The 10,911-nt window shown below is 55.3% G+C and overlaps 1 long non-coding RNA gene across 1 annotated transcript; it reads left to right on the top strand.

The window, feature by feature from the left end:
- The first annotated feature begins 1,205 nt into the window (after window positions 1–1,205).
- LOC140710987 (uncharacterized) lies at window positions 1,206–2,869 on the top strand. The gene is made up of 2 exons (XR_012092141.1): window positions 1,206–1,926; window positions 2,517–2,869. It is a non-coding gene; the product is annotated as an uncharacterized lncRNA (long non-coding RNA).
- The last annotated feature ends 8,042 nt before the right edge of the window (window positions 2,870–10,911 follow it).

Below are 10,911 nucleotides of genomic sequence, written 5' to 3'. Positions count from 1 at the left end.
TCAGCTCACTGCAACCTCTGCCTCCCGGGTCCCAGCGATTCTCCTGCCTTCAGCGGCACCATGCCCGGCTCCTCTTTTAATTTGTAGTAGACACGGGGTTTCGCCCTGTTTCACTGCCTTTCACTGTAGAGTCTCGATAAGAGCCACACCTCGTTCTGTGCCACAGAATGACTTCTTTATCATGCCGACTCTGGAAAGCCCGGCCCCTTGTGATCCATTTCAAACCGAGAGTCACCTCATGTTTGGAAAGCGGATCTGCTCCCAAGTTCGGTGGAGGGATGTGACATATGTAGGACGAGGGACTCTCTTTCTTCTGAGTCGGTCTGCACGGTGGGGCCTAGGGCTGGAGCTCTCTCTGTGCGGACCGCTGGCTCCCTCTGCCTGGGGTTCCATCGGCCCCACCCTAGAACGAGGGCCTTGGCAGACTCTGGCCCTTCCTGGCCCTTAAGTCGCTGTCAGAAACCCCATCTCGCGCTCGGATGTCCTGAATGACTGTGGCTTGCGCCTCTCTGGAAACATTTGAAATCTATCCTCTACGCGTGGCCACCTAAAACCACAGGAGCTTGGGACACACGGCCGCCATCCACCTCACTGGTTTTGGGAGAGAATGCTGAAAGTCTCTTGCCGACTCTCTCTCTCTTGACTTGAGTTCTTCACGGGCGTCTGGTTAAGACGCAGTGAGACCAGATGTGTGAACTCAGGCCGGGTGCTGGTGGCTCACGCCTGTAACCCCAACACTTTGGGAGGCCGAGGCCATCCATAGGATCCCTTAGAGGAATCCCCTAACCCCGGGGAAGTTGAGGCTGCAGTGAGCCATAATGGTGTCAGTGCACTCCAGCCTGGGCGAAAGACAGAGCGAGACCCTGTCACAGACAGACAGACAGACAGACAGACAGACAGACACGCAGGCAGGCAGGCAGGCAGGCAGGCAGGTAGACAGCAGCTGTATTATGTTCTTCTCAGGGTGGGAAGCAAAAATAACAGCAGACAGCACTTAACGTTTCTGTTGTTGTTCTTGTTTTGGACGGAGTTTTCACTCTTGTTGCCCACGCTGGAGTGCAATGGCCACCATCTCGAGGGATCCGCCTGCCCTCGGCCTCCCAAAGTGCGGGGATGACAGGCGTGAGCGTACCGCACCCGGCTCCCCCCCCCCCCCCCCCATCCGCCCCCCAACCACCACCGCTTGTCTTCCGGACAGTTTTACGGCACAGTGTTTGGTTGGCCTGCTTACATTCATTCTACATAGAAATTTAGGATGTCAGCTTCTGGCCTCATGGACTCCGAGCTGAGGAGTCCCCTGGTCTGTCTATCACAGGACCGTACACGTAAGGAGTAGAAAAACCGCAACGTTCAAAATCAGTAATTTTGTGATACAGAAATACACGGATTCACCCAAAACACGGAAACTTTTACAAATTGTCTTTGTTAGTCCTGATGTCTGTGTCAGTGATTCTTTTAGGTTTGGACCTTGACCGAGAGAATTTCCAGTCGGTCTCTCGTCTCTCGTCTCTCGTCTCCGGACGGACAGAAGTTCCAGATGATCCGATGGGTGGGGGGGGTCTTAGGCTGTGTGCCCCCAGGGGCCCTGGTCGATGAGTTGTGGGGATCGCCTGGGAGGGCGCGGTGACCCACTGTGCTGTGGGGGCCTCCATCCTTCCGCCTCCCGCCTCCCCCTCCAGGCGATCCCAATTCATTCCAGGCTGACAGTCTCATTGGCAGACGTCGGGCATCACCTAGCGGCCACTGTTACTCTGAAAATGGAGGCCTCAACAGAGGAAGGAAGCTCAGGCCGCCTGCGCACAGCCTGGGGCAACTGTGTCTTCTCCACCGCCCCCGCCCCCACCTCCAAGCTCCCCCCTTCTTGGTTGCCTAGGAAATGGCCACTTTGACGACTGGGCCGGAGTGACCTTTGATCAGGCAGCATAAGTAAGTAAATCAATCAATCAATCAATACATAAATGTAAATACAATACAATTTATGTATTGTATTATGTACAATAAAGTAGTACGGGCGTGGTGGCTCACGCCTGTCCTCCCAGCACTTTGGGAGGCCGAGGCGGGCAGATCACCTGAGGTCGGCAGTTCGAGACCAGCCTGACCCACATGGAGAAACCCCGTCTCTACTGAAAATACCAAATTAGCGGGGCGCAGTGGCACATGCCTGTAATCCCAGCTACTCGGGAAGGGAAACTGAGGCAGGAGAATTGCTTGAACCTGGGAGGCGGAGATCGCAGTGAGGCGAGATGGCGCCATTGCGCTCCAGTCTGAGCAACAGGCGCGAAACTGCGTCTCAAAAAAAAAGCAAAAAACAAAAAAGCAAACCAAAACACAAACAAACTAACAAACACACAAAAAAACACCATTCTCTGTGAAACTGCTTTGTAGTGTGTGTATTCGTCTCACAGAGTTAAACCTTTCTTTTGAATCAGCAGGTTGGAAGGATTTTTTTGTAGAATCTGTCTATGTACATTTAGGAGACCCTTGTGTCGTATGGTGAAAAAATCTTATGTTTTCAGATAAAAACGAGAGAGAAGGTCTTCATGAAACAGCTTTCTGTTGTGTGGATTCCTCATACAGAGTTAAAACTGCCTTTGGATTCAGCAGTTTGGAAGCAGCATGGACATTTGGGAGCCCATTGGGGCCTATTGTGAGAAAGCGAACATCCCCACCCCAGAAATAATAAAGCAGCTCTCTATGATACTGCTTTGTGATGTGTGGATTCATGCCACAGAATTACAACAAATTTTTGATTTAGGAGGTTTGAAGCAGTCTTTCTGTAGAATCCGCGAATATACCTTTGGGAGCCCATTGAGGCCTACTGTGAAAAACCGAATATCCCCAAATGAAAACTAGAAAGAAGCTGTCTCTGAAACTGCTTTGTGGTGTGTGGATTCATCTCACAGAGTGAAACCTTTCTTTTGATATACCAGGTTGGAAGCGCCCCTTTTGTAGAATCTACAAAAGGGCATTTGGGAGCTGTTTGAGGCCTAGGGTGAAAAACAGAAAATCGGTAGATAAAAACTAACAAGAAGCTATCTGCAAAACTGCTTTGCGATGTGTAGATTCCTCTGACAGAGTTACATCTTTCTGTTGATTCAGCAGATTGGAAGCATTTTGGGGTGTGTGTGTGTGTGTGTGTGTGTGTGTGTGTGTGTGTGTGTGTGTTTTGACAGAGTCTCACTCTGTCCCCCAGGCTGGAGTGCAGTGACACCATCTCGGCTCGCTGCAACCTCTGCCTCCCAGTTGAAGGGATTCTCCTGCCTCAGCCTCCCAAGTAGTTGGGGTTACAGGCACCCGCTACCAGGCCCGGCTAATTTTTTGTATTCTTGGTAGAGATGGGGTTTCATCGTTTTGGCCAGGCTGGTCTTGAACTCCTGACCTCAGGTGATCCACCCACCTCTGCCTCCCAAAATGCTGGGATGACAGGCGTGAGCCACTGCACGCGGCCGATTGGAAGCAGTTTTTTGGCAGAATCTTCAAAGGGACATTTGGGAGCCCTTTGTGGCTTATGGTGACACTGAACATCCCCAGATGAAAACGAGAAAAAATGCTACTGGTGAAACTGCTTCTTGACGTGTGGATTCACCTCGAACGGATACATCTGTTGAACCAGGAGGTTGGAAACACGCTTTCTGTAGAATCTGTGAAGGGACATTTGGAAACCCATTGAGGCCTACGTTGAAAAACAGAATATCCACAGATTGAAACAAGAAAGACGCTATCTGTCAAATTGATTCGTGATGCGCAGATTGATCTCTCAGCGATAAACCATTCTTTTGATTCATCATGTTAGAAACACTTTTTTTTGGCAGTCTCTCTGAACGGATTTTTGGGAGCCCCTTTAGGCCTATGGCGAATAACCAAATATTCCCAGATAAAAATGAGAAAGAATGTATTTGAGAAACTGCTTTGCGATGTGTGGACTCATCCTAAAGAGTTACACCTTTCTTTTGATTAGGCGGGTTGGAGACGCTCTCTTTGTAGAGATTCCAAAGGGACGTGTGGGAGCCCTTGAGGCCTATGGTGACAAACTGAATATCCCCAGACAAAGACCAGAGAGAATATTTCATTGAATCTGCTTCGTGATGTCTGGATTTATCTGCCAGCGCAGAACGTATTCTTTGTTTGTTTGTGTGTGTGTGTGTGAGTCAGCAGGTTGGAAATGCTCTTTTTGTTGAGTGTGTGGGAAGACATTTCCAAGCCCATTAATTCCGGTTGTCCAAACCAGATTGTCCCCCCGAGAAAAGCCATGAAGAAGCGAAACGATCTGTGAAACTGCTTTGCGTGACTGGATGCATCTCACAGAGTTAAACCTTTCTTTTGATTCACGTGTTGGAAACACGCTTTCTCTAGAATTTGCCAAGGCATATTTGGGAGCCCATGGAGGCCTATGTTGAAAAATCAAATATCCCCAGAGAAGCAGTAGAAAGAAGCTATCTGTGAATTGGCTTTGTGAGATGTGGATTCATCTCACAGAGTTAAACCCGTGTTTCGGTTCAGCAGGTTGGAAACACTTCTGTGGTAGAATCTGCAAAAGGATATTTGGGACTCCTTTGAGGCCAATGGTGGAAAAGCACATATTTCCTGATAACAGCTAGAAGGAAGCTACCTGAGAAACTGCTTTGTGTGTGGATTCCTCGCACAGAGGTACAACTGTATTTGGACTCAGCGGATTGGAAGCACTCTTTTAGTAGAATCTGTGAAAATAATGTGGGCTGCAATTGAGGCCTAGGGTGAAAAACAGATTATCCCCAGATAAAAACTGAAGAGAGCCTATGTGTGAAACGGTTTTGTAATGTGGGGATTCCTCTCACAAAGTGAAAGCGTTCTTTTGATACGTCGGTTTGGAAATATTCTTCTTAAGGGAATCGGCGAAGGGACTTTGGGAGCCCCTTGAAACCTGTGGAGAAAAACCGACACTCCCCAGAGAAAAACCAGAAATAAACTATCATCGGGACTGATTAGTGATCTGTGGATACATGTTACAGAGTTAAACTTTTCTTTGGATTCAAAATGTTGGAAACACTGTGTTTGCAGAATCTCTGAAGAAAGGACATTGCAAAGACCATTGAGGCCCAAGGGGAGGTCTCTCACTCTCTCTCTCCCTCTCTCTCTCTCTCTCCCTCTCTCTCTCTCTCTCTCTCTCTGTCTGTTTCTCACTGTGTCTCTCTGTCCGTCTCAAAAAATAAGAAAGGATGGATACATGCATACATACATACATACATACATACAATTAAAAATTAGGAAGAAAATAAAATGAATAACTCGGCCCGGCGCGGTGGCTCAAGCCTGTCATCCCAGCGCTTTGGGACGCCGGGGGCGGTGGATCGCTGGATCACGAGGTGGTCAGATCAGCAGGGCCAGTATGGTGAAACCCCGTCCGTCTCCAGTCAAAAGACCAAAAATTAGCCGGGCATGGTCGTGCGCGTCTGTAATCTCAGCTACTCGGGAGGCCGAGCTGAGGCAGGAGAATCGCTTGAACCTGGGAGGCGGAGGTTGCAGTGAGCCGAGATCGCGCCGCTGTACACCAGCCTGGGCGAGAGAGCGAGACAACCTCTCCAAAAAATACTACTACTACTAATAAATTAATACATAAACGAATAAAAATGAAAGTAAAATAAAAAATAAAACTGAAAAGGAAAAGGAAAAGGAAATAATTAAAAAGTGAGTTTCCGGGAAGAGAGGGAAGAAAAAAAAAAGGAAAGAAAAAAGACAACAGTCCCACAGTGACATAAACATATGCCTCTCGCCTTTCGAGGCGTCAGTGATGCTACGAATGATGCGTAATTTTTTTTTTAACTTCCTTTTATGTTATTCTCGTTTATTGTTTGACACGAGCCTCGGAGGCCCTCCCTCCCTCCGTCCCACTCCCTCCTCGTTGCCCAGACAACTTCAGGAGACAGGCCCTGGCTGGGCCAGATTGTTCTTCTCTTTGAGCAGTTGTTTCCCTGTCTTTCTTCGTGTCTTTAACCCGTGTGGACTCTTCTGCTCGGATTTCACAGATGGCAGCTCCACTTCCGGCCTTGTTGTTTAGTGGGGGCTTTCCTGATTCTCCCCGCATGTAGTGAAAGCAGAGAGATTCGCCTCTCCCACTCCCCCCCTCTCTTTCTTTGTTGCTTTCTCGCTTTTTCTTTCTGTCTCTTTCTATCTTTCTGTCACGCTTTCTTGCTGTCTTGTTTTCTTGCTTTCTTGCTTTGCCTTTCTTCCTGTCTGTCTTTCCTCTGTCTTCTTTTTTTCTTTCTTCTCTCGTCTTTCTTTCTGGCTGTTTTTCTCCCTCTCTCTCTCTTTCTTCTTTCTTTCTTTCTCTCTTTCTTTCCTTCTTTCTCTCTTTCTCTTTTTCTCTTTCTTTCTCTCTCTCTTTCTTTGTCTGCCTGCCTTCCTGCCTTCCTTCCTTCCTTCCTTCCTTCCTTCCTTCCTTCCTTTCTTTCTTTCTTCCTTTCTTCCTTTCTTTCCTTCATTTTCTCTCTCTCTCTCTCTCCCAGCCTCTGAAAGTGCTGGGATCACAGGCGTCAGCCACCGTGCCTGGCCTGTTTGCTCATGTTATTTTATTTTTTATGTATTTATTTTCATCTATTCATTCATGTGTATAAGTACAAATATTTTCTTTCTTTCTTTCTTTTTTTATGTATGTATGTATGTATGTATGTATTTATTTATTTATTCTCTTTTTTTTTTTTTTTTTTTTTTGAGACGGAGTCTCGCTCTGTCGCTCAGGCTGAAGTGCAGTGGCCGGATCTCAACTCACTGCAAGCTCCGCCTCCCGGCTTCACGCCATTCTCCTGCCTCAGCCTCCCAAGTAGCTGGGACTACAGGCACCCGCCACCTCGCCCGGCTAGTTTGTTTTTTGTATTTTTCAGTAGAGACGGGGTTTCACCATGTTAGCCGGGATGGTCTCGATCAAGACAAATATTTTCATCTGTTTTGATGTATTTTTATATCTCATATTTAGCTAAAAATGCAAATATTTATGCTGTTATTTGTCTTTTCTTTCTTTCTCTCCTTTGTGTTTTTCTTCCCTTCTTTCTTTCTCTGTCTCCTTCTCTATGTTTTCCTCCCTCCCTCCCTCCCTGCCTCCCTCCCTTTCTCTCTTGTTCGTTTCTCTTCCGTGCTTTCTTTATTTCTTTTATTCCGTTTCTGTCCTTCTTTTCTGTTTCCTCTGTTTCTTTTTCCCTTCTTTCCTCATTCTTTCTCTCTGTTTCAGGTTTCTTTCCTTTCCATCTCTCCTGTAAAAATGTAACCTTTGAAAAGTGACGTTTCATCATCTTCATTTTCCACGTTGTCTCCCTTTTCTCTCCCTTTTCCTTCCTCCCTCTCTCCCTGCTCCCTTCCCTCCCTCCCTTCCTTTCACCATCTGTCTCTTCTCTCCATTCCCTCCCTCCCTCCCTGCCTCCCTCCCTCCCTCCCTCCCTCCGTCTCTGTCTGGATTCAGGAAGAGCCTACGCAATCTGTGTCTCCCTGTGTCCTCAACGGCCCGCGACCGAGTCCTTGCTTGCTGTTTCTCCCTCCGAGATGCCTCTCCGAACATCCACACGCCGTGGGTTGTCTTCTGACTCTGTCGCGGTCGATGCAGAGACAGGCTTTGGGGACCGTTTCTGTGGGGTTGGGGTAGAGGGGCTGCGTTTTCGGCCTCGGGATAGCGTTTCTCGACTCACGGTTTCGGTTTCGCGGTCGGCGGGCCGGCCTGCCATCCGGATCTGTCTTGGTGACGTTCGCGACGGTTGTCGGACTCCATCTGGCGGCCGCTTTTATATCGTTCCCTTGGCTTCCGGAGCTGCGGTGGCAGCTGCCGAGGGAGGGGACCGTCCCCGCTGTGAGCTAGGCAGAGCTCCGGAAACACCGCGGTCGTCAGCCGGGCTGTCCCGGTCGCGCCAGAGCTCTGGCGCGTCGCTTGTGAGTCAGAGCTCGGGCGTGCAGGCTTATGTGGGGAGAGGTTGTCGCTGCGCTTTCGGGCCTGAGCCGGGTGTGGGGGCTGCCGGGGTTGGTCGACCAGCACGCCGCAGCTCAGCTCCCGAGGCCTGACCCGCGACCCGCGGGGACCCACCGGGCTTGGGGCGGGAGGCTGGGGACACCCTTCCCGGCCCGGTCGCGGGCCCGCGCGCATCCTGGCCGTCTGAGGCAGCGGCCGAATTTTTTTCCCCAAGTCCCCGTGGGGAGCCGGGGACCGTCCTGCCTCGTCCCCCGGGTGCCGGGGAGCGGTCCCCGGGCCCGGCCGCCGCCCCTCTGCCGTGACCTTTTGTTTTCAAGTCCCCGTGGGGAGTCGGAGAGCGCTCCCTGAGCGCGCGTGCGGCCCGAGGGGTCACACTTGGCCGGCCTTCGGTCCCTCGTGTGTCCCGGTCGTACGAGAGGACGGCCGAAAACGCTTCCGAGTCTCGCTCTGGAGACACGGGCCGGCCCCTGCGTGGCACGGGTGGCCGGGAGGACGTCCCTGGCCCGGCGCTGCTCCGGCGTGTGTCCTGGGGTCGACCAGAGGGCCCTGGGTGCTCCGTGTCTGGCTGCGATGGTGGCGATTTTGGGGACAGATGTCCGTGTCGCGGGTTCCCTGGGCCGGCGGCGTGGTCGGTGGCTCGACCTCCTGTCCCCTGGGGAGGTATATCTTTCACTCCGAGCCGGCATTTTGGGCCACCGGGTTATTGCTGACACGCTGTCCTCTGGCGACTTGTCGCTGGAGAGGTCGGGCCTCTGGATGCGTGGTGGGCCTCTGGGCCTCCCGGTGACCCGGCTAGCCGGCCCTGCTCGTGCTGGAGCCGCCTGCTGGGGCCCGTGTGTGCCTGGTCTCTCGTGCGTCTGAGCGTCCCGACTCCCGGTGCCGCCTTGGGTCCGGGTCTCTGACCCACCCGGGGGCGGCGGGGAAGGCGGCGCGGGCTTACCCTGCCGCTGCGCGCTCCCTGCTGTGGGCACCTGGGGCGGCCGTGACAACCCCACTCCCGCTGGCTCCGTGCCGTGCGTGTCAGGCGTTCCTCGTCTCTGCCGGGTTGTCTGCCGCCCCTTTCCCGGAGCTGGGGGTGGTCAGGTTGATCTGCTCGCTGGCCTCCGGGGAGGCTGTGGCTGACTGACTGACTGACCGACCGACCCCGCTCCGGGGTTGCTTTCCCTGATTGATGTGGTGATGTCGTGCTCTCCCGGGCCGGGACCGAGCCGCGGCGGGCGAGGGGCGGCCATTCATGGTGAATGGGACCCGTTCTTCTCGTCCCGCCCGCGGGGGCCCCCTGTCTCTCGTCCCCGCCTGTGAGCGGTGCGTTGGGAGGCGCTGGGGTGCGGAGCCCGGCCTGACCTTGCTGTCCCGCCCCCGCCGTCTGCCTCGTGGCGTTCGGCGGGGGTCGGCGGGGTCCTCTGACGCAGCAGGCACCCCTCGCTTTCGCCTCTTGTGGTTGTCGCCTTGCGGGGCCGCCCCCCTCCGCGGCGGTGGGGGTGCTGTCCCGCCGGCCCGTCGTGCTGCCCTCTCGGGCGTTGCACGAGCGCTGGCTCTGCCTGGGTCTTTGCGGTGCTCCTGGAGCGCTCCGGGTTGTCCCTCAGGTGCCCGAGGCCGAGCGGTGGTGTGTCGCTCCCACCCCCAGCGCCCCCTCCTCCGGTCGCCGCCACGGTGCCGGCGCGTTGGGTCCTGAGGGAGTTCGTTGGGTGTGGGCCGAGGCGGTCGAGTGAGACGCGCCCCTCCCCACGCGGGGAAGGGCGCCGCCTGGTCCGGCGAGCGCACGTCCCGTGCCTCCCCTCTGGCGGGTGAGCGCGGGCCGTGTGAGCGGTCGCGGTGGGCTCGGGCCGGCCACGCGTGCGCCGGCCGGCCGCCGAGGGGCTGCCGTTCTGCCTCCGACGGGTCGTGTGTGGGTTCACTGGAGGTGCTTTACCTCGCAGAAAGGAGGTGGGTGGACGGCGGGGGGGCCTTTGGGGGCTGTGCGCACGCGCGCCAGCCGGGCCCCTGCCCTGACCGCGAACGCTCGAGGTTGCCGCAGGTTTCTTCTCCTCGCGCCACACGCCCCCTCCCTTCCCCAGGTGTCCCCGAGCGCCTCTGTGGGCCCGACGAGGGGCGACTGGCGGGTGGGGAGTGTGACCCACCCTCGGTGAGAAAGCCTTCTCTAGCGATCCGAGAGGCGTGCCTTGGGGTACCGGATCCCCCGGCCTGCCGCCTCTCTCTGCGTTGTGGTAGCGCTGCCGTAGCGACTCGCTTGCAGAGAGCCCTCCCCCGCTGCTCCCCCCTCGACGGGATGAGGCTGGGGAAACGGTGAGGGTTCCGCCGGACCCCGCGGTGGGGGCCGAGCGTGCGGCTCGTCGTCTACTGTGGCCCGCGCCTCCCCCTTCCGTGTTGGGGGAGGATCCCGCTGGGCCGGGCCCGACGTCCTAGCGGATTGGGAAGGCTGCCGCGAGCGGCGGGTGCGCGTGGCACTCCGTCCGGCGCGGGACGCCGCTGTGAGCCGGCTCTCCGCCCGCTCCTGTGCCGAGCCGCGACCGGTGTCGGTGACCGCGTTCGCGTGGCGCGGGGTTGGGCCGCCTGGCTCTTGGGGAGCGAGCCGTCCCCACGGGGGGTGCGCCGGTCTCCCGGAGCGGGACCGGGTCCGGGACGGACGAGAAACGAGCGATATGCGGCCCCTGGTGTTGGGCTTGTGGCTGAGGTTGCTTCGGGGCCCCCGGTGGCAGGACCCGGGGCTCGTGAGGGGGGTTGCTCGGTGGGTTGCCCAAGGGCCGTTCGGCGTCCCAGGCGGGGCGCCGCGGGACCGCCCTCGTGTCTGTGGCGGTGGGATCCCGTGGCCGTGTTTTCCTGGTGGCCCGGCTGTGCCTGAGGTTTTCTGCCCGAGTAGCCCTCCGCGGGTTCCCCGTGCCCTCGTCCCCGTGGCCCCCTGGCTCCTTGCCTGCCTTGTGCCCCTTTTCCCCGCCCGCCGCCTGCCGATCCTCTCTTCCCCGAGCGGCTCACCGGCTTCTGCG

Source organism: Chlorocebus sabaeus, unplaced genomic scaffold, assembly GCF_047675955.1.
Source record: "Chlorocebus sabaeus isolate Y175 unplaced genomic scaffold, mChlSab1.0.hap1 unalloc_scaffold_1144, whole genome shotgun sequence".
NCBI lineage: Eukaryota > Metazoa > Chordata > Mammalia > Primates > Cercopithecidae > Chlorocebus > Chlorocebus sabaeus.
This window is presented reverse-complemented; position numbering and strand designations above follow the sequence as displayed.